The sequence below is a fragment of the Pseudophryne corroboree genome, chromosome 2, assembly GCF_028390025.1.
Source record: "Pseudophryne corroboree isolate aPseCor3 chromosome 2, aPseCor3.hap2, whole genome shotgun sequence".
Taxonomy (NCBI): domain Eukaryota; kingdom Metazoa; phylum Chordata; class Amphibia; order Anura; family Myobatrachidae; genus Pseudophryne; species Pseudophryne corroboree.
Genome location: NC_086445.1, coordinates 543635542 through 543658055, shown reverse-complemented (window position 1 = coordinate 543658055; position 22514 = coordinate 543635542).

The following is a 22514-nucleotide window of genomic DNA, read 5'->3' as shown; positions in this document are numbered from 1 at the left end:
CTCACACATAACGAAAAATGATTAATTCAGCCTCTTAGATGAAGATGTTTATTTCCCTATAAAATATAAGCAGTGATTTAGTCTAGAAACTCCTGTCACCTATTTTTTCCCTTTACCTATATATAGAGGCACTCTATACTACATTGCCTTATACTTCATTTTCTACACTAGTCTCATTTTTTTTTAAACTAGAAACTCATGTATATCCAGTTGTAATTGATGTAGTAACTGTATATGTAAGATAGCTGTAACTCTGTAGCTTTGCTGTTGGTTACTGTGACATCACACCTAGCCTGTGACATCACTAGCCCGTGACATCACAATGCTTCTTCCTGTAACATTCTATCGAGCTGCTGACGTTTCCAGTTTCCATGCAGGAAGACAGGTAGGAGGAGGTGAGTCCTACATAGCAGGGTATGATGGAGAGGGGTAAGGAAGACAGTATAGTCATCTGAAAGGCAAGACAGACAGAACAGGGAATACAGGTACAAGGACACAATAATAGGAGAAGCGCAGGAAGGAACGACATATTTAGGAATAAAAATTTAGCGTTACAGGAATAAAGAGGGCAGTAAGGAGGATAAGCACACATACAGGGGATGCAGATAACCTGGGTCTCTATGAGGCAGGATCGTGGCTTTGGGATTAAAAAGTTAATAAAATAGATAAATGGGATATTGATAAATTTGAAAGTATCTTGTTTGGTTTAAGGAAAATTGGGAAACTGGTTGACTCATGGACATTTTATTGTACTTAAACTAGTACTATGCTTAATGATAGTCTTTTGGGTTTTTTAGATCATCTGGCAAAGAGATTTGCAGAGTGTCGGGTGACCGGCAAAGAGATCTGCAAAGTGTCAGTTGAAGATGACGGGAGGGGTTGCAGAGGTAGCAACGACTTAAGTATAACATGCAGGAGGTAAGTTACCATACTCTGTCTGCACATGTTACATCTGCCCCATCTGCAGTGCACTTGGTTTTGTCCATTAGAGAACAAATTTGCTGCTGCAATCAGGTCTGAATTAGGCCCAGTGTATGATACTAACATGGTCCTAGCACTAGGGAAGATAAAACCTGGAGCAGATAACTTGGTCTCTATGAGAAAGGATCTTGGGTTTTGGATAAAAAGTCAATAAAATAGATAAATTGCAAATTAATAAAAATTAAAGTACGTAACAAAATGTAGTAGTATAGTTATACACATACTATATCTGACCAGGAATTCTGGTTATTTAGATCATCATTTGGCAAAGTTCTGGCAAACAGATTTGCAGAGTGTCGGGTGACCGGCAAAGAGATCTGCAAAGTGTCAGTTGAAGACGATGGGAGGGGTCGCAGAGGAATTAGTGACTGGAGAATAGCATGCAGGAGGTAAGTTACCATACTTGTGTGTGGTGAGGGGTATTGAGAGCACAGTCTAAACATCATTCCGAGTTGATCGCACCAAGCAACTTTTTGCTTCTGGTGCAATCAACTAATCTCTGCCTATGGAGGAGTGTATTTTAGCATAGCAGGGCTGCGAACGCTTGTGCAGCCATGCTATGCTAAAAAAGTTTCCTGCAAAACAAGACCAGCCCTGGACATACTTACCCTGTGCGACGGATCCAGCGATGATAGGCACGGCTTTGACGTCAGACATCCCCTCTCCATTCACCTGGACACGCCTGCGTTTTCCTTACCACTCCCCGAAAATGGCTCCAAGCGGTGAGTTGCCGCCCCGGAACGCCTTCCTGCAGTCAATCTTCTTGCGGTCGCCGCTGTGACCGCTTTCTTCGTAGTCAGCGTCATTGCCCGCAACGATGCGCGTACGCATGATGGCCCCCGCACATGTGCAGTAGTAACACGGTCGCAGCTGTGCGAATGAAAGTACGCTGCGATCGGGTCGGAATGACCCCCAATGGGTCTATGGTAGTCCCATAGGCTGAATCTGGCCACGAAGGGTGTGAGTTTGGATGCTGTTGAAACGTCGCAGCAATGGTAACTCGTACCTAATTGGATTGACCACTAAGTGTTAGCAATTTATAGCTTTTATTATTTACTGATCAAATTTCTTTTTTGAAGGTACCCACTAATTACTATAAGAGAGAACTTATCACCCCAGTGTGTGTATTGTATAAAAACAATGGGCCCTTTTGGATAATTGTCCTTATTTTAGGCATTTTACATGGCCTCAGTAGTTAGAGTAAAATACAGAGAGATTTTTCTCTCTACACAACCACACCACTGTTTGCAGCTTGTCTCTCTGGCCATCATTCCAAGTTGTTCGCTCGCTAGCTGCTTTTAGCAGCATTGCACACGCTAGGCCTTCGCCCTCTGGGAGTGTATCTTAGCTTAGCAGAATAGCGAACGAAACAGTAGCAGAATTGCGAATAAATAATTCTTAGCAGTTTCTGAGTAGCTCGAGACTTACTCCTACACTGCAATCAGCTCAGCCCGTTTCGTTCCTGGTTTGACGTCACAAACACGCCCTGCGTTCAGCCAGCCACTCCCCCGTTTCTCCAGACACTCCCGCATTTTATCCTGGCACGCCTGCGTTTTTCTGCACACTCCCAGAAAACGGTCAGTTTCCACCCAGAAACACCCATTTCCTGTCAATCACACTCAGATCACTTCAACGATGAAAATTCTTCGTTCGGACGTGAGTAAGTCTACTAAGTTTTGTGCTAAAATACTTAGCGCATGCGCGCTGCATACCATGCGCATGCGCATTTTTGCCTTAATCGCTCCGTTGCGAAAATCGGCAACGAGCGAACAACTCGGAATGAGGGCCTCTGCTTGTTCATCAACTAACAATGATTTTTCATCTCTTCCTCTTCGACTACATGCAGTGGGTGATTCTTGAATAGCTGCCCTGGGAGGAGAGCTGCGGACACATGCTCCAAATGTTGGGACATATGCATTACCTATTAGGAGATGCGGTAAAGATGTCAGCTGTCAGGTTTACGGCAGTCAGAATACTGACACTGGGATCCCGACACTCTTCAAAATCCCGACGTTGGAACTCCGAATGGGCAAGGATACCGACGCCTGTATCCCTACGATCATAGGTTTAGGGCTGGGCAAGGGGGGGTTAGGTTTAGGCATCAGGCATGGGGGGTGGTTAGGCTGTGGGGGAGGGAGTGTTAGGTTTACGTGTCAGGCGGGGGGTTAGGGTTAGGCTAAAGGGGGGGGATTTAGGGTTAGGCTGCGGATAGGGTGGCTTAGGCACCCCTGGGGGAGGGTACGCTGTGTGGGAGGGAGGGTTAGGTTTAGGCATCAGACGGGAGGTTAGGTTTAGGCAGGGGGGTTAAGTTTAGGCTGCGGGTGGGGGGAGCTTAGGGTTAGGCACCCACGGTGGTGGTTAGGCTGCGGGAGAGGGAGGGTTAGGCATCCCTGGGGTTGGTTAGGCTGTGAAGGAGGGAGGTTTAGGCATCAGGTGGGGGGTTAGGTTTAGGCATCAGGCGCTGGGTTAAGTTTAGGATGCGTGTGTGGGGAGGTTAGCATTAGGCTGTGGGTAGGGTGGGTTAGGCACCCCCAGAAGTGGTTAGGCTGCGAGGGAGGGAGGGTTAGGTTTAGGCAGCAGGGACAGAGGTTATGATTAGGCACCTCCGCGGGAGGGTTAGGCACAAAGGGGGGAGGTTATGGTTAGACTGTGGACAGGCAGGGGTATGGGGGTGAGGAGAGGGTTAGGCATCAGGCGGAGGGGTTAGGGTTAGGCTGTGGGTGGGGGGAGGATAGGGTTAGGCTGCGGTTAGGGACCCCCGGGGTTGGTTAGGCTGCGGGGGAGAGAGGGTTAGGTTTAGGCATCAGGTGGGGGTTTAGGTTTTAGGCATCAGGCGGGGGGTTAGGATTAAGCTGCGGGTGGGGGAGGATAGGGTTAGGCTGCGGGTGGGAGGAAGTTAGGGTTAGGCTGTGGGTTGGGTGGCTTAGGCACCCCTGGGAGTGGTTAGGCTGCAGGGAAGGGAGGGTTAGGTTTAAGCATCAGGGACGGAGGTTAGGATTGGGCACCTCCGCGGGAGGGTTAGGCACAAAGGGGGGAGGTTAGGGTTAGACTGTGGACAGGCAGGGTTAGGGGGGAGAACACCCCTTACTCACCCCTGTCTGTCTTTTCTGTACTGGGATCCCGGCATCGGTATGACAACCCCCAGGATCCCATGCGCTGGGATAGCATACTGACCCCTCTATTAGTACACCTCTTAATGCCCAGAGGGAAGGGCGATCCTGAGGCCATGGTTCCCCAGAGGTTTCCCCCCAAGGGGGTTTTCCTCTCCTGAGTGCTGAAGGATGACTCTTTGTGAGTCCAGAGGTGTAGCTTTTATGCCATGATGAGTACCAATCTCATGCCCGCCCCTGCAATGTATAAGAAGTAAAATAATTGCTAATGTGATCACTTTACTTCTGGGTTTAGACCCCGGCTGCGCTAGTTCACATGTGCAATCATCAGACTGCATATGTGCATACTTGCCTACCTGACCCTCTCCATGAGGGAGAAAATGCTCTGTTCCTGGACTTTCCTGGTAATGTATGATTGCCATCACCTGTGGTGAGCTAGTTAATTGATAAGAAAGGTGTTTCACCACAGGTGATGGCAATCATACATTACCAGGAAAGTCCAGGAACAGAGCATTTCCTCCCTCATGGAGAGGGTCAGGTAGGCAAGTATGCATATGTGAGAGCAGACAGTAATGCAGAGGGATCCCAAGGATCCTTCTCCTGGGAATTATTGCATAATGTAGACCACAGGCTACAAATGCCATTTAGAAATGGCATTAGCTGCCGGGCCAAGCTCAGCAATGCTTTGCATTCTGGATCTTGGTGAGTTTCACAGTTTACCATCTGCCGTAGAAACTTTTGGTGGCTGCTTTTGTGTTCAAAATAGGAGGAACGCAATAGATATCTCAAATATCCATTGCAGTCCCCAATACATACACTCAGGGGCGGTTTAATATTTGTGGGTAGCCCCCAAAACCAACTGTTTTTGGAGATGTCTCGCAAATATTATTTATTAAATATTCCACTTAATAAACTTTTTATATTTGAACATAAACTAAAGAATGTTTTATGTTTTCATTGACTGAGTCTCCCGTCTTTACTGAATGCTAATTTCACAGGGTCTGCAAATTATTACTGATATGACTGTTACTCTACTGTCCTGCTGGTACTCCTGGCCTGCTTTATAGCAGCCAGACATATATTTTATATACAGCACTCTTGGGGAGATGTATCAAGCCTTGGAGAGAGATAAAGTGCAGATGTCCAAACCACCCAATCATCTTCTGTCACTTATCTAGCACAGTACATGAACTAATACCTGTAGTTAGAAGCTTCATTTGATTTGGGCAAATACTCAACTTTATCTCTCTCTACGGCTTGATATATCTCCCGAAAAATATCATGTCTTCCTTTCACTTAATTAATAAGTTAAATTAATTAATTGTCTTGGAAACAGGTTAAGAAATTCACAGTATAAGATAATGTTATAAAGGCTTGTCAATACCTCCTGGTACATTTACATTGATTTACAGTATCATTCACATTTCTTCCATGCCAGACAGGGGTGGATTGGGAACGTAGAGTGGCCCTGGAAATATATGAAAAGTAGCCTCATGTAGGTTGGAGTAAGTCAGCTATAAGCGGGGCCCAACACAGATTGGGCTTAAGCAAACTGTTAGCATTACCCACAGTGGTAGTAAGCAAGGCTAATGCAGCATGGTAGGCAATCACAGCACGAGCAGTAGGATCGTGTCACAGGAGGTGGAGATCACACCGGTGGGTGAGGCATTGCACTGGTAGGCACTGGCAGTCACATCACCTGCAGGAAAATCATGTCACGGGAGGTGAAGATAACACCAGTAGCTGAGTCATTGTACTGGTAGGCAGTCACAGCACCAGCAGGAGGATCCTGCCGCAGGAGGTGGAGATCACACCAGTGGGTAAGGTTTTGCACTGGTAGGCAGTCACAGCACCAACAGGAGGATCGTGTCAAAGGAGGTGGAGATCACACCAGTAGGTGGGGCATTGCACTGGTAGGCAGTCACAGCACCAGCAGGAGGATCTTGTCACAGAAGGTGGAGATCACACCAGTAGGTGAGGCATTATACTGGTAGGCAGTCACAGCACCAGCAGGAGGATCTTGTCACAGAAGGTGGAGATCACACCAGTAGGTGAGGCATTATACTGGTAGGCAGTCACAGCACCAGCAGGAGGATCATGTCACAGGAGGTGGAGATCACAACAGTAGGTGAGGCATTGTACTGGTAGGCAGCCACAGCACCAACAGGAGGATTGTGTCACAGGAGGTGGAGATCACACCGGTAGTTGAGGCATTGCACTGGTAGGCAGTCACAGCACCAGCAGGAGGATCATGTCACAGGAGGTGGAGATCACACCAGTAGGTGAGGCATTGCACTGGTAGGCATTCACAGCACCAGCAGGAGGATCGTGTCACAGGAGGTGGAGATCACACCAGTAGGTAAGGCATTGCACTGGTAGGCTGTAACAACAGCACCAGCAGGAGGATTGTGTTGTGTCACAGAAGGTGGAGATCACACCAATAGGTGAGGCATTGCACTGGTAGGCGGTCACAGCACCAGCAGGAGAATCTTGTCACAGGAGGTGGAGATCACACCAGTAGGTGGGGCATTGCACTGGTAGGCAGTCACAGCACCAGCAGGAGGATCTTGTCACAGAAGGTGGAGATCACACCAGTAGGTGAGGCATTATACTGGTAGGCAGTCACAGCACCAGCAGGAGGATCTTGTCACAGAAGGTGGAGATCACACCAGTAGGTGAGGCATTATACTGGTAGGCAGTCACAGCACCAGCAGGAGGATCATGTCACAGGAGGTGGAGATCACAACAGTAGGTGAGGCATTGTACTGGTAGGCAGCCACAGCACCAACAGGAGGATTGTGTCACAGGAGGTGGAGATCACACCGGTAGTTGAGGCATTGCACTGGTAGGCAGTCACAGCACCAGCAGGAGGATCATGTCACAGGAGGTGGAGATCACACCAGTAGGTGAGGCATTGCACTGGTAGGCATTCACAGCACCAGCAGGAGGATCGTGTCACAGGAGGTGGAGATCACACCAGTAGGTAAGGCATTGCACTGGTAGGCTGTAACAACAGCACCAGCAGGAGGATTGTGTTGTGTCACAGAAGGTGGAGATCACACCAATAGGTGAGGCATTGCACTGGTAGGCGGTCACAGCACCAGCAGGAGAATCTTGTCACAGGAGGTGGAGATCACACCAGTAGGTGGGGCATTGCACTGGTAGGCAGTCACAGCACCAGCAGGAGGATCTTGTCACAGAAGGTGGAGATCACACCAGTAGGTGAGGCATTATACTGGTAGGCAGTCACAGCACCAGCAGGAGGATCTTGTCACAGAAGGTGGAGATCACACCAGTAGGTGAGGCATTATACTGGTAGGCAGTCACAGCACCAGCAGGAGGATCATGTCACAGGAGGTGGAGATCACAACAGTAGGTGAGGCATTGTACTGGTAGGCAGCCACAGCACCAACAGGAGGATTGTGTCACAGGAGGTGGAGATCACACCGGTAGTTGAGGCATTGCACTGGTAGGCAGTCACAGCACCAGCAGGAGGATCATGTCACAGGAGGTGGAGATCACACCAGTAGGTGAGGCATTGCACTGGTAGGCATTCACAGCACCAGCAGGAGGATCGTGTCACAGGAGGTGGAGATCACACCAGTAGGTAAGGCATTGCACTGGTAGGCTGTAACAACAGCACCAGCAGGAGGATTGTGTTGTGTCACAGAAGGTGGAGATCACACCAATAGGTGAGGCATTGCACTGGTAGGCGGTCACAGCACCAGCAGGAGAATCTTGTCACAGGAGGTGGAGATCACACCAGTAGGTAGGGCATTGCACTGGTAGGCAGTCACAGCACCAGCAGGAGGATCGTGTTACAGGAGGTAGAGATCACACCAGTAAGTGAAGCATTGCATTGGTAGGCAGTCACAGTACCTATGGTAGCTACACCCATATATACAGGTTTAGTATCCCATATCCAAATATTCTGAAATACAGACTTTTTTGAGTGAGAGTGAGATAGTAAAACCTTTGTTTTCTGATGGCTCAATGTTTAATACACAAAGTTATTAAAAATATTGTATTAAATGACCTTCAGGCTGTGTGTATAAGGTGTATATGAAACATAAATGAATTGTGTGAATGTACACACACTTTGTTTAATGCACAAAGTTATTAAAAATATTGGCTAAATGACCTTCAGGCTGTGTGTATAAGGTGTGTATGAACCATAAATGCATTCTGTGCTTAGACTTAGGTCCCATCGCCATGATATCTCATTATGGTGTGCAATTATTCCAAAATACGGAAGAATCCGATATCCAAAATACTTCTGGTCCCAAGCATTTTGGATAAGGGATACTCAACCTGTTTAACACATGTATCTGTGACAGGGAAGGTGGCCTCTCTCGGCTCTGGGCCCCATAGTAGCTGCCAGGGGCGGATTGGGATCGAACACCAGCCCAGGAAATTTATGGAAGCAGCCCTAATGAGGGCAGAGTCTGTTGAGTGGGAGGGGCCTGTCAAGAGGGCGGGGTCACTCCTCAGAGGTCCTAATTCTGAGATAGACACAGTTGGGGCCTCCTTTGCTTTACGTTATGCTAATGTTTACCTGTGACTGTGGCCCTCATTCTAAGTTGATCGCTCGCTAGCTACTTTTAGCAGCCATGCAAACGCATGTCGCCACCCACGGGGAGTGTATTTTCGTTTTGCAAGTGTGCGATCGCCTGTGCAGCCGAGCGACACGAACACATTTTGTGCAAAACAAGACCAGCCCTGTAGTTACTTACTAGTATCAGCCCCTGAGTGCACATGGTTTTGTCCAACTGCTAACAAAGTTCCTGCTGCGATCAACTCAGAATTACCCCCACTGTCTAAAATGACATGTGGAATACTTAAGTGCCTTTAAATGCACAGCGCTGATGATACAGGCGGATTTACAGAGGAGACAGTGCCCAGCATTCCCGGAGATCAGCCCAGCTATGTAATGGCGCCAAAATCTCAGTCAGGGAGTGAGGAAGAGAGAACTGCAGCTCCAGAGCGGGAACACCAGCAGAAGATGGCGCCCGGAGTTGGGGGGAGGGGCTACAGGTCAGCGCCTTATCCCCTCTGCTGGACTTCACCACCGGTTACTGTGGAGCCTTTTATAAACGGATTTTAGTAAATCCGACTGTGCTCCTCGCCCTGGTGGATATAGTGGGGTCCCCATGTGAAACAGTGTCCATCGCCTGGGACTGCAACTGGATCGCGATTTACCGGCGGGTCCCACATGAGGGAACCTCATGCCGCCTCCCGTTAGTGCAGCCACGCGATCCTGGAGAGTGACAGTAGTGGTGTACCTGAAAACAGGTGTGTCTCCACAGCAATTACCCGGGAACCAGGCCTCGGGAGTATGCAGCGCCGCTGAAGGAGGTGATGGAGCCGCAGCACAGCATGTCATAAAGACATAGAAAGTGCTGCGGCCCTTGAAGTCTTCTAAAAAGCTCTTTTCAGGGCTGCCTAGCGCAGCCCCACCTTACAAACTGAGCTCTAGTGCCTGGAGGCGGGGCTATAGAGGAGGCGGTGCAGTGCATTCTGGGAACAGTCAAAGCTTTAGTCTGTTGGTGCCTTGGATCAAGATCCAACTCTAGACCCCGATGTTATTCCCTGTGGAATTCCAGTGTACCCCGCTGCAGAAATAGGCTTTGAATGGGTAAGTATTCCAGGCATCTCCCTATAAAGGGTATAGCCGACAGTCTTCATCAGCTTTGAAATTTTTTAGGGAATTCCTCTTTCAACAATTCCCATAGATTGTAAGGGCCCTCCTACCTCTATGACTGTTTGTTTTTACCCAGTTTTGTCTTCTAATTGTGTCCAGTTATAAAGCAGAATTTGCTGTGCTGTATAAGGGTGTGTACACACGGTGAGATCCTTGCTATGCCCGATTTTCACTTGCGATTTCCCTTGAACTCCCTGGAGCCCAGATAGCACAGATTTTGACTAACTTTTCTTGAGCAATGGACTATGTGTGCTTACGATTTTGGCTTATGTGAGATTTTGGCTTATGTGAGATATCATTGACATGTGAGATGAACTAGATAGTTCACCGATCTAGCAAGGATTGACTTGCCTGCACAGTCTATCTTTTCTTGTGATGCCGACCTGGCGGGACCATGCATCGGTATCGAAAGGTGACTTTCACCTTGCGATCTGCACTAACTTTTCTTGCGATTTTGACTATATAGTCAAAATCGAAAGAAAATATCTCACCGTGTGTACACACACTAAGAAACTGTTAGTAAATAAATAAATAAATAAATAATAAACAATAGACCCCAGCTGGTCCTTTAATGCTATTTCTTATAGTGACCATCGACCCAGCAGCGGCAAACAGTGGACCGGAGACCGACGGTGGGCACCGGCGGGGTAGGTGCGGCGCGTTTGGGAGAATTTTGAGCTAATCAACAGGCTGTAAATGGGTTATCTGGGTCGAATGACCCAGGTAACCTGTTTCCACTGTAGCTCACCCGGGAAAGACCTGCTAAAAATCCTGCTTGTTACCAGGATAAAAATCCCAAGTCACTTTACCTGAGATTTTTGACTTGTAGCCATTTCCACTGACAAAAATTCCAGGTTGGATGAGCATTCATGTGCAAAACCCAGGATTTTTATGTCAGTGGAAAAGGGGTATTACCTAACACACTTCAGCAGACACCATTCAATTCATGGCTACACACACTAAGAGTTGCATGGATCACTTCAATGAGAATCAGCACAAGGGGAAAGATGAGCATGTGCTGAGATCTGATTGGAGGAGCTAATAACATGATTATCTTACTCCTGGAAGATCAGCTACTGAACAGCCGCATGGGAGTAATCTGATTAGAGGTGGTCTGCTGCAGATTGCCATTTAATGGCATGTGGAGGTCAGTGATAGTATGTAGATGCAGTCAAATGGCAAGTAGGTATTTATGAAGGTATGTGCAGTCTGCTGCCATATGGAAGGGATGTGATGACGTGTGTGTGTGTGTGTGTGTGTGTGTGGGGGGGGGGGTGATCTGATGAGATGTGTGGGAGATATGACGGTACGTGGAGGGGATCTGATAACATGTGTGATTGGATCTGATGGTATGTGGGGGATCTGAGATCTTATTTGGGATGGTAGTTGGCATGTGGATGGGGTCTGACATGTATGTGGAGTCTGATGGCAAGTGGTGGGGGGTCTAATGACACGTGGGGGGTCTGATAGTATCTGGAGGAGGTTTGATGGCATGTAAATGCATGAGGTTTGTCTGTTGGCATGTAAAGGGCATGTGGAGGTGTCTTATGGCACAGAGGGGGGTCTACTGGCCAAATGAAGGGGATGAAGGAATGTTGATAGATGTGAGAGGCATGAAAGGTACATGTAGGGAAATTTGAGTTGCATGGTATCCATTTACAACAGTTTATTTCCCTAGTTCAATAGTTTCCTCTCTGTATGTATGCCCCACAGCGATAGTGATGTGCGGCCCCGTGCGTCGCTATCGCCGGTGCTAGATTGGCCTGCATGCTGGGTGAAATGAGCGGCTCCCCGTCCATCCCCCTCGCTCAGCACACATCGAGGTGTGCTGAGCGGGGGAGAGATGTGTGGTGAGCGGTCACTGATTGATCGCTCAGCACACATCTCTCCCCGTGTGTACGGGGCTTTAGAAACATGTCCCAAACAGACAATTAGCACCTCTGAGGTAGACATAAAACACGTACAAACAATGAACATTTTCAAATGTAAGTATTTCAAATATAACATATTTTACTTACGCAGCCGCCATCCTTGGCCAATTGGTTCACCTCAATCTTATGTAAGCATCATTATTATTTATTACCAGTTATCACCAGTTATTTTAGAGAATACAGTCTTTGTCCATTTACATTAGTCCCTGCCCTAGTGGATCTTACAATCTATATTCCCTACCACACTCGCACACACTTACACATTAGGGTTTATTTCTTTTCTTCGGGAGCAGTTAACCTACCAGTATATTTTTGGATTGTGGGAAAAAAACGGAGCACCTGGAGGAAACCCACGCAAGCACAGGGAGAATATACAAATTCATCAGAGTTAGGGCCATGGTGAGACGAGCCAGGATAGTCAGTTAGCGATACGATATACCTAGCACTTTGCCTGAAACTTACTGAAATGAGCTAAATGCAGAAAATGCAGAGCACAAGCAGCTTGCGTAGACCTGATACACTGAATTTGAGTCTTAACGAGGTCATACAGCATTATTATGTATATAATGATTAAGGCAGAACATATGTAGGATGACCTTGCCAGCAGATAATACATAATAGATTTAGACACACACAGAAGAACCTAGGCCTGCGTAGGCTCTTCAGTCCCCCAATAAGCTGATGTTGTTCCTCTGATTCAGGCACCTGGGTCCTCTTAGTCAGGTCACAGGTGATGACATGCATACCTCAGGAAAGTGCAGAGCATACCATAGTCTTCTAATGCCTTTTTTTCCTACAGCCAGAGTGCACCACATTCTTGTTTCTCTTTTTATAGGTATCACAATAAAGTTTGGGCCAATAGAAGCTGGCTTAGAAGTCAAACACACCTGTCAGTTAAAAGTCTATAGTTTGGTTGTTTTTACCACCGTATTTTGGTTGGTTTTTGGTTGATTTTTAAACTGTCCATTAGTAAATCCCTGGTTTCTATAGACATCTAACTTGTTCTAAAGTCAGTTTTGTAGTCGATTTTACATTTGTTTTGGCCTAAACAAATCTCCGAAAATTGACAACCAAAACTCGTTTTGTTTTTATAAATGTACTCCAAAGAGTATTTTGTGGACATTGGGACAGCAGTGATATAATAGTAGTGCTGATGATTTCTAGGAACATTTTGATATGTGGGGGGTTTGATGAGCTTTGTAGAAGGTATGGAGAGGACTGTGGGCATATAATGGGTATGTGGGGAGGTTTGTTGGCATGTGGAAACATATACCCTTTGTTATACCCTTCAAGGATAAACTTGCTTAGGGTGGTGGGTTTGTGTGCGTGTAGTGGAGATGCTTTGCCAAGGATGAAAGTAATCTAGCTCTGCCACTGCTGCTGTGGGCCAGACATCAGGTCAGATTTCCTCCAACCATCCAACTTACCAACCGCCCAACTTGTCTGTCCAGCTAAAATGCTGTCCCACACACCTAACCAACTTTTTTTCTCCAACTTGTGATGACATAGAAGTAGGCGGATGGTGTCTGCCTACTTCTACATGTTTTGAATAAATGTGTCATGCTTCTATAGTGCACACGTCAGCAGCACACATAGTACATCCAAAACAGCATGTATTTACTGGTGGGAGATCATGCCAAACAAATCTTTTTGACTTTTTTGACTCTGTGATGAAAATAATAGATCAAGGGGGAACTGTAGATGTAGCATATCTAGACTTTAGTAAGGCATTTAACACTGTCCCACATCGCAGACTGCTAAATAAACTTGAAAGTGTGGGGGTGGATTATAAAACAGTTAAATGGAAAATAACCTGGTTGCAGGATAGGAAGCAGACAGTTGTAGTAAATGGAGTGCAATCTATGGACGGAAATGTTACCAGTGGAGTACCCCAGGGATCTGTACTCGGACCAGTTCTCTTTAATATCTTTGTTGGTGACATTGCAAATGGTATTGAAAGTATGCCTTTTTGCAGATGATACAAAGATATGCAACAGGGTAGACACACCAGGAGGGGTAAAACAAATGATTGATGACCTAGCTAGACTTGAAAAATGGTCAAGAACATGGCAACTACAGTTTAATGCTAAAAAATGCAAAATCATGCACTTGGGTCTCAAAAACCCAAAGGCTAAATATAGTATCAAGGGTACTATAATGGAAACTACTGAGAAGGAAAGGGATTTAGGAGTCACTATTTCAAGTGACTATAAGGCAGGAAAGCAATGCAACAAAGCAATGAGAAAGGCAAGTCAGATGCTTGGTTGCATAGGTAGAGGAATCAGTAGCAGGGAAAAAAAGTAATAATGCCACTGTATAGGTCATTGGTATGGCCTCATCTGGAATACTGTGTCCAGTTCTGGAGACCATATCTCCAGAAGGATATAAATACATTAGAGAGTGTACAAAGGAGGGCAACTAAAATGGTGCATGGTCTACATCACAAAACTTACCCAGAAAGGCTAAAAGATCTTAACATGTATAGTTTGGAGGAGAGAAGGGAAAGGCGGGACATGATAGAAACTTTCAAATATACCAAAGGTTTTAACAAAGTTTAGAAGTTTAGGAGGGAAAAATTCTTCAAAGGAAGAGAAGTATTAGAACTCGAGGATATGCACTGAAACTGGAGGGGGGCAGGTTCAGGGGAAATTTAAGGAAAAATTACTTCACAGAAAGGGTAGTGGATAAGTGGAATAGCCTCCCAGCAGAGGTGGTAGAGGCTAAGACTGTAGAGCAATTTATACATGCTTGGGATAGGCATATGATTATCCTTACAAAGAATTAACAGAGAATAAAGGTTCAAAAAGGGTTAAGATTACCTAAAGGATAAAAAAGGGGCAGACTAGATGGGCCAAGTGGTTCTTATCTGCCATCAAATTCTATGTTTCTATGTTTCTGTTTAAATTAAGCCCACAGACGCCGAACCAGGAAGCAAAGTGATAGCGTAATTCATCATTCTACTTACAGCTCTTCATCGGGATGGACTCTTATCGGATCCTGCCTTCTGGCAAGAACATAAATGCCCATGAAAATATTAATTTTCATGATTCAAATTTAAGAGAAAAATATCACATCCATATGAAAAATTTGGATTGCGATAAATACTGTATGCCAGTACACAGACACCCCTTACTGACACAGACATCCCTTCTTACACACACACACACACACACACACACACACACACACACACACACACACACACACACACACACACACGCCACTTACTGACACACCCAACACACATAAACTTACGGAAGAGTCGGAGGTACAGTGCTGTTTATACTGTGGATGGGAATCTGGGGTGCAGTGCCACTAGTGTAATGGGTGTGTGTGTGTGTTTTGGAGGGGGGGGGGTCTGTGCAGTCAGTGACAGCTGTTCTGGGGAGAAGGGAGGAGCGGTCATGGGTGCACAGTGCAGCAGCATCCTCCTCCCAACACTCTCCACTACCCATGCTGGCAGAGAGGGATCGCGGGTACAGCGCCGGCTGTGATTGGTTGGGGGCGGGATCTTGCACCCTCAGTGATGGCTTTATTGGGAAGAAGCGAGCTGATCCCGGCACTGATGACACCCGGGCCTGCTGATCTGGTGCTTGTGACACCCTGGCCCGGTGATCCAGTGTTGACGACACCCTGGGCCACTGATCCTGGCACTAGTGACACCCTGTCCCGCTGATCCCCCGCGCTGATGACACCCTGGCCTACTGATCCCAGCGCTGATGACAGGGGGGCCTGCAGCCAGCGCTGATGACAGTGGGTCCTGTAGCCGGCACTAATGACAGGGGGGTCCGCAGCTGGCACTGATAACAAGTGGGATCACTGCTACGATCAGTTCTAAAGGAGTGACAAAAGTAGGTGATACAGCTGGTGCTGTAATGGGTTAAACAGCTGCCGCCAGAAGACATCAGCCATGCAGTCGACGGACAATAACAGCAGATGGATGGACCTGGCAACTCAGCACCCCATCCACAGCAGCAGCCATACTGGAACAGAACACAGGGCAGCATCTGCAGTGCTATTCGCGTTAAGAAATGCAGCAATGGACCCACTCGCCAGGGTCAGGGTATGAGGGGGGGGGGGGGGGGGGCATGGTAGCATGGGGGTAGATGGGGGGATGGGCACGGTAGTAGTGAGTTCCTTTTGGGAGGGGGAAGGGTGGGTGACAGTGAGATGGGCTAACAGGGGCAGCCCAGGAGTGATGGACTGCCGCAGCTGCTCCTGATCCTCTCTTACACCTCAGGCACTAACATGGTCACCTTGGCAGTAATGATGAAAAAGTAGGCAGACACTCCTGGTCAGTGCCTGTTTACTTATCAGTCAGTTGGGTAGAAAGTTTGAAACTTCCCCCTACACTAGAACAATTAGTCGGGAAAAATCAAAGGTTTGATTTCTCCCAACTAATTGAACCAACTGTTTTTTTGGGCTGTTTTTCATTTTGTGGGAGCAAATAGATGATTATCATTTGCTCCCACACACTGCCAGGTTATGATTACAACCAACCAACTACCGGTAGGTTGGAATGATATCTTCCAAGTGCGGATGATTTCAGATTGTTTAGTTTGTCCCATTACTTTTGGTCCCTTAAAAAATGGGAGGCACATATAGAAACCATTGTAATTCCTAGTTACACCGTTCATTTGATTTGGATGTAAATACCCTCAAATTAAAGCGGAAAGTCTGCAGTTAAAGCACATCTTGTTTGTTTAATTTCAAATCCATTGTGGTGGTGTATTGAGCCCAAAATATGAGAATTGTGTCGATGTCCCAATATTTATGGACCTGACTGTATAAGACAGAGGTTTGAGTACATAAAGTATATAAAAAATATAAACAATATATTAGAAATATCTTTTTTGTATTATTCTTTTTATTTTATTGCAAATTCTTTTTATTGAAAATTTTGCAAGTATATAACAAACAAGAAATGTGAGATATATGAAAATTCCTTAATCTTAAAATAGACCAATGACAAAGTAACCTGTACTTGTATGAAATAAAAACTGTTGCACATTAAGCAAACCGCATCAGATAAGAGAAACAAGAAACTTTAAAAATCAAGTGAAGATGACCAGAAAAGAAACCAAGAGGAAAAACAATTAGGGAAAGAGAACGAAAAGAGAACAGAGAGTCTCTCTCCTCACCAACCCTGAGACAGAGTTTTTGAAGATTGCATCAGACACACTAGATTCACATTTCTTCCTAATACAAGGATTCGTAGTGAGCTGATTCTTTATATGCCAACCAAGGATACAAAGTGGTAGTAAAGGCCTGATTCTTGACTGCTAGTGAAGAGATAAGGTCATCCAGGACTATATAATGCTCTATGGGCGCACACCACTCAGTCATGGTAGGAATAACACTAGATTTCCAGTGTACTGGGATAACCACCTTCGAGGCACTAAAAATATGGCAGAGTAGTGTCTTTTTATATTGAGACTGAGAGCTTCGTAAAATGTTTAGGAGCCAAAAACTAGGGCATAGGGGCAGGTCTTCTTTAAGAATGATCCCAGTTGGCTTGCAGTGCAGGAAAACTCAATATACCAGACGAGTACAGCAACTGATCCACTCTCTGCATACCTCTAGGAGTCGGACGCGACATTCTGAATGACGAAGGCAAAATACCTGGGGTAAATGCAGGATTCCCGAATAATGGTGTGAGCGGAGAAGAAGAGGGAGAAGGGAAAGGTTGGACATGTAGGCGATGCCAGCAAGCAAAAGAAGGTCACTCTAGAGCAGTGGTAGCCAACCCTGGTCCTCGAGAGCTACCAACAGGTCATGTTTTTCAGCTCACCTGGCAGGTGCACATGTGCAGTCATTAATAACTGTCACATTTTAAAAGATCCACAGGTGGAGCTAATCACTTAACTTGTGATTCTGTGAGGAGACCTGTAAAATGTGAACTGTTGGTAGCTCTCGAGGACCAGGGTTGGCTACCCCTGCCCTAGAGGATGAGAAAGAAGGGGAACCTTTGAGAGTCAAGGCAGGTCCGAATGTAAAGATGGGAGAGAGGCTAACTCAATATCTATCCACTGTTTCCTGTCCGACTTCTTTGTATTTTTCTAATCATTTTTATAGTGAAAATGCTGAAGAAAAATGTCAATGGCAGGTAAGGCAGTGCTTCACCTACCTATGTTTTACGCACATCCCTGATCAAAACTCACTGAATTTTACAGCAGTATATGCTGCTGCACCTGTGTATAATGCCCACATGCACCCTTTGGCTCATATATTGTGTGTAAAAAATCTGGTATTAGCCAATGCTTCCTGAGCCATTTACCTCACCACATGGCCCTGATATCTTTCTGATGTGTGGCCAACATTAGAAGTGAAAAGTCTGTCTTTCCAAATTCTAGGTACTTACATTGCACATGTACAGTACTTTAGCGATATCAATATGATGTCCTTTTAGTGTTATCCTTACATAGATTTGTTTGTTATAAAGTCTTAAAAGATGAAATAATTAGACCAACTGTTAGTAAACAGGTCTAGTTAGTTGACATTTTTAATAAGTCAGTTGCTGACTGAGGCACGCTTTGTGTGGATTTTGTATGTTATCCCCATAATTAATGGGAGTGATACATAATGGTGTGTTAATTACCTGGCTTCTCATATCCACCGCTTGATGCAGCATCATACAAACATTGGTTGTACCATCGGACCTCTGAGAATCCTATGGTTGCAAAATAATCAGCCAACAGTGAAAACTTTTTATTTGTGTCCACCTCTTAATCAGGCCAACCACTGGGACAGGTACTCAAGTGAATTACAGAATTGTGCTGTGTAATACAGTATGTAGAGATGAGCGGTCCAGATTCCACCTGAGCTGCTCCCTCCGAGCCTGTTCCCTCCAGAGTCGGATCTCACGTCGAGGTCGAACGTCATCCTCCCGGCGTTGGATTCTTGTGGGACTTGGATTCCATAAAAGGCACCACGGCCAGGACTCGGCACCATTTCACTGATGCATGCTGCTGTTTGCTGCGCTGCTCTCTGATATTACAACTATGCAGATCTATGTAGTGTGCAGCAACACACTACATAGATCAGCTCAGTCACTCACAATGCTGATTATTTCTCTGACATTATTTTACAAGTGTCATACCCAGGATTAGAACCCACAACCTATTACACTGGAGGCAAGCACCTTACTGATTGAGCCCTTTGCTCCTGTATGGGAAGCATGAGAATTCTAACTATATGAAGTTACATGTAATTGTCAGAGAAGTAACTTCATATACTTAGAATTCTCATGCTCTATGCGTTCACACCACTCAGTCATGGTGGGAATAACACTAGATTTCCAGTGTACTGGGATAACCAAATTCTGCAATTACATTCCAGGTTTTAAGGATATTTGAGTCTAGGTGGCTAACTCAGATTGACTGAGCTACTAAGCAGTGACGTGCAGTGGGGTGAGTTAGGTGTGGCAGATTTTCCCGTTATACTATGGTATAAACCAGAGGTTTGACTATATAAAGTATATAAAAAATACAAAGAATATATTAGAAATATCTTCTTTTTATTATTCTAATCATTTTTATAGTCAAAACTCTGAGTAAAAGTCTATGGCAGGTGATGCAGTGCCTTCCCCGTCTATCTGTTGCGCACATCTCTGATCAAAACTCCCCAAATTTCCAGCAGTATATACTGCTGCACCTGTGTATAATGCCCACATGTACTCTTTGGCTCATATACTGTGTGTATATCCGGCTTTGTACTAGTCAGTATCTCCTGAGCCATTTACCTCACCGCACGTCCCTGCTAATAATACCCCTTTCACATCGCAAATCCCGGGTCCCACCCGGTAATTGGAAATGGGTCCTTACCGGGCGGGACCCGGCATTGGACCCTAACAACTGACACCCAGACCCAGCAATATGCCGGGTCAAGTTGCCATAGCGGTGGAGGGCAGAGCTGGCATCGGGGGTGGAAGCTGCACTGGGAGATGAGCTCATCTCCGCGCTGCCTCTCCCTATGTAGTGAACAAGTCCTGGGTCGCATCAACCCGGCAACCCGTTCACTTCACACTGCCCCTGACCCGGTATTCAGCCTGGGAATAACACTGCTTTATTCCCGGATTGAATTACTGGGTCAGGCGATCCGGGAATTCTCTATGGGTCCTTTCACATCGCACAGCCACCTGTACCGACCCGGCAATATACCGGATCGATACCGGGTTATTTGTGCAGTGTGAAAGGGGTATTATTAAGTCACGCATGTTCAAGTATGGCTATCCGTAAAACCTAAACTGTATTGGTGGAGTTTGGGAAACTCTGTGTTAAATGATAAATAAATAATAAGACGTTACATGAACGTGATGTCTTACAACGATAATGGCTTACAGTAAATCACCCAGATATGACCTTTTTGTTAATAGTACACTTTGGTACTTGAAGGGACTAGCCCCTTAAACATGTCACTTCCATTACTTTGATCCTCAGAGGGAGTGCTGGTATTTTTCAAGATAACACCACAGCCTACAGCAGTGAGGACTAGAGTATGACGTTAACCTCCACTTGCTCTGTTATGAACAGGTGCTATGTTACAGGTGATTTACAAAGAGTGATAATTACATGTCAACCGCTTTCTGCTTGGAAGACTTTAAAAATTCCACACAAATGAGACAGAGGATTTTCCTGCCAGTCCTGATTTTCCAGGATGCAGGATTTCACTGATCAGAAGAGAGAGAAAAAATGTAGCGGAGATTAGTAACTGGTGCTATCTATGCCTGTGAGAAAATGTCATTGTTTTGTGTTAAAGAAAATTGTTTTAAAGTTAAGTAGATACTGTATATGAAAGAGGATACTGAAGAATGTGTAGTTTATCTGCCTAAAGCGCACTCATTAACAATTTTTCAGAAGGATTAGTGCTTACTCAGCATAATGAGTGAAAGCCACACGAGTACGCAGCAGGTGACTCACTGAATTTATATAAATTTTCCTAACAAATAACAGTAGTCCTCATACCTATCATACAATTAATGTGGTATTATTGTTTTGCCCTAGCATTAAAAACTAAATTACTAGCTAATTTACTTTTTAAAATAACGCTATTGAAAGTGATTAAGATGATAATACATTAAATGCTATTCATTAGTTCTCTGCTTGGGTTTCCTTCCTTAGACTTCTTAATCATAGTGGCACAAGCTGTTTACAGAGCAAAATAAAGTGCAGAGCCATAATTATCGCACAAAAGAGTGTACAAAACAAAAGACAATTGTTGTCAGCCCTTGTACCCACTATTGCTTTAGATAAATCAGTGTGGGACTTACAGGAATTAGAAGGCCCTAGACGTGGGCTTCAAGCATAAGGGCGGAATTCAAATGGGGGCGAACGGATTTGCTTGGCCGAATTTGCGCAATAGCCGCCATGCTTTACAGCAGCAGGATCCCGCTCAAAAGTGTTTGCTACCCCATAGGATAGCAAGCGCTGTTGAGTAAATAGGGTTGTGAATCGGCCTGATGGAGGATGCAAGTTGAGCTGCCATTGCCGTCATTTAAACGCTGTGGCAACAGCAATTCACCCCCTTCGTCCACAATTGAATTACACCCTGAATATTTTGATCAATATATGAACTACTACCCCTTGATTTAGCTTTGCTAGATACATACAGATATATACAGTAGTAAAAATTAATGTATATGTGTTTTAGAACCTTTGCTTTCAAATATCATGGTTTAGTCCTGACTATGGGGGTAATTCCAAGTTGATCGCAGCAGGATTTTTTATAGCAATTGGGCAAAACCATGTGCACTGCAGGGGAGGCAGATATAACACGTGTAAAGAGAATAAGATTTGGGTGGGTTATTATTTTGTTTCTGTGCAGGGTAAATACTGGCTGCTTTATTTTTACACTGCAAATTAGAATACAGATTGAACACACCCAACCCAAATCTAACTCTCTCTGCACATGTTATATCTGCCTCCCCTGCAGTGCACATAGTTTTGCCCAATTGCTAACAAAAATCCTGCTGCGATCAACTTGGAATTACCTGCTATAACTGTACCCATGCCCTGAATAGGGGCCTACAACTGTACCCATGCCCTGAACAGGAGCCTATAACTGTACCCATGCACATACTGTATCTTACTATTGTTCAAATTCAAATATATCAATGTGCTCTAAAAGAAGAGAGTATTGACTGCATAGGAGAGGAAAGAGTTAAACATCTGGGGAGGGGTGGACCTAGCTGTGAGGAAAGTACAGCCTTCTTTAAGGGGAGGGCTTGATATATATAGGGAAGGTGAAGCCATTTTAAGTCTCTTGGTGATCTGGTTTGGTGAGTGCTGCAGTGCCAGCAAAAACATTTGTTTTATTTGGTATTCCTGCTGTTTCACAGAGATATACTGCCTCCTTATTGTGCTCTCCTCTCCAGTAGCCCAGGGTGTCCCTTGCTGTTTTTTGATTGAAAGGCTGCTGATATGTCCTCTCGCCCCCAGCGCATGCTAAGGGCCCCGGCTCGGTTCCGTGGGTCGGACGGACGAGCGGGCCCTGAGGCGGCGGCGGGCGGTGGGGGGGACGGGGCTCCGTCCCCTAGGGCCTCATCAGATGCCCCCTCAGGCAACGATGGCGGGGCCCGGGCGGACTCGTCGCCGGGTGCCGAGTCGGACACTCCAGCCAGACGAGGGCGGCGTGGGGGACCAGGGGTCCCTGCAGGCCGCTCGAGTGTCGGCGGGCGGCGGCCGTCCCCGCCGGGAGCCGCCGAGCCCGGTTTCATGGCGGGCGCCCGCGGGCGCGCGCGTGCGCGCCGCGGGGGGCACCAGGGTACAACAGAGGCAGTCTCTCCTTCCCCGC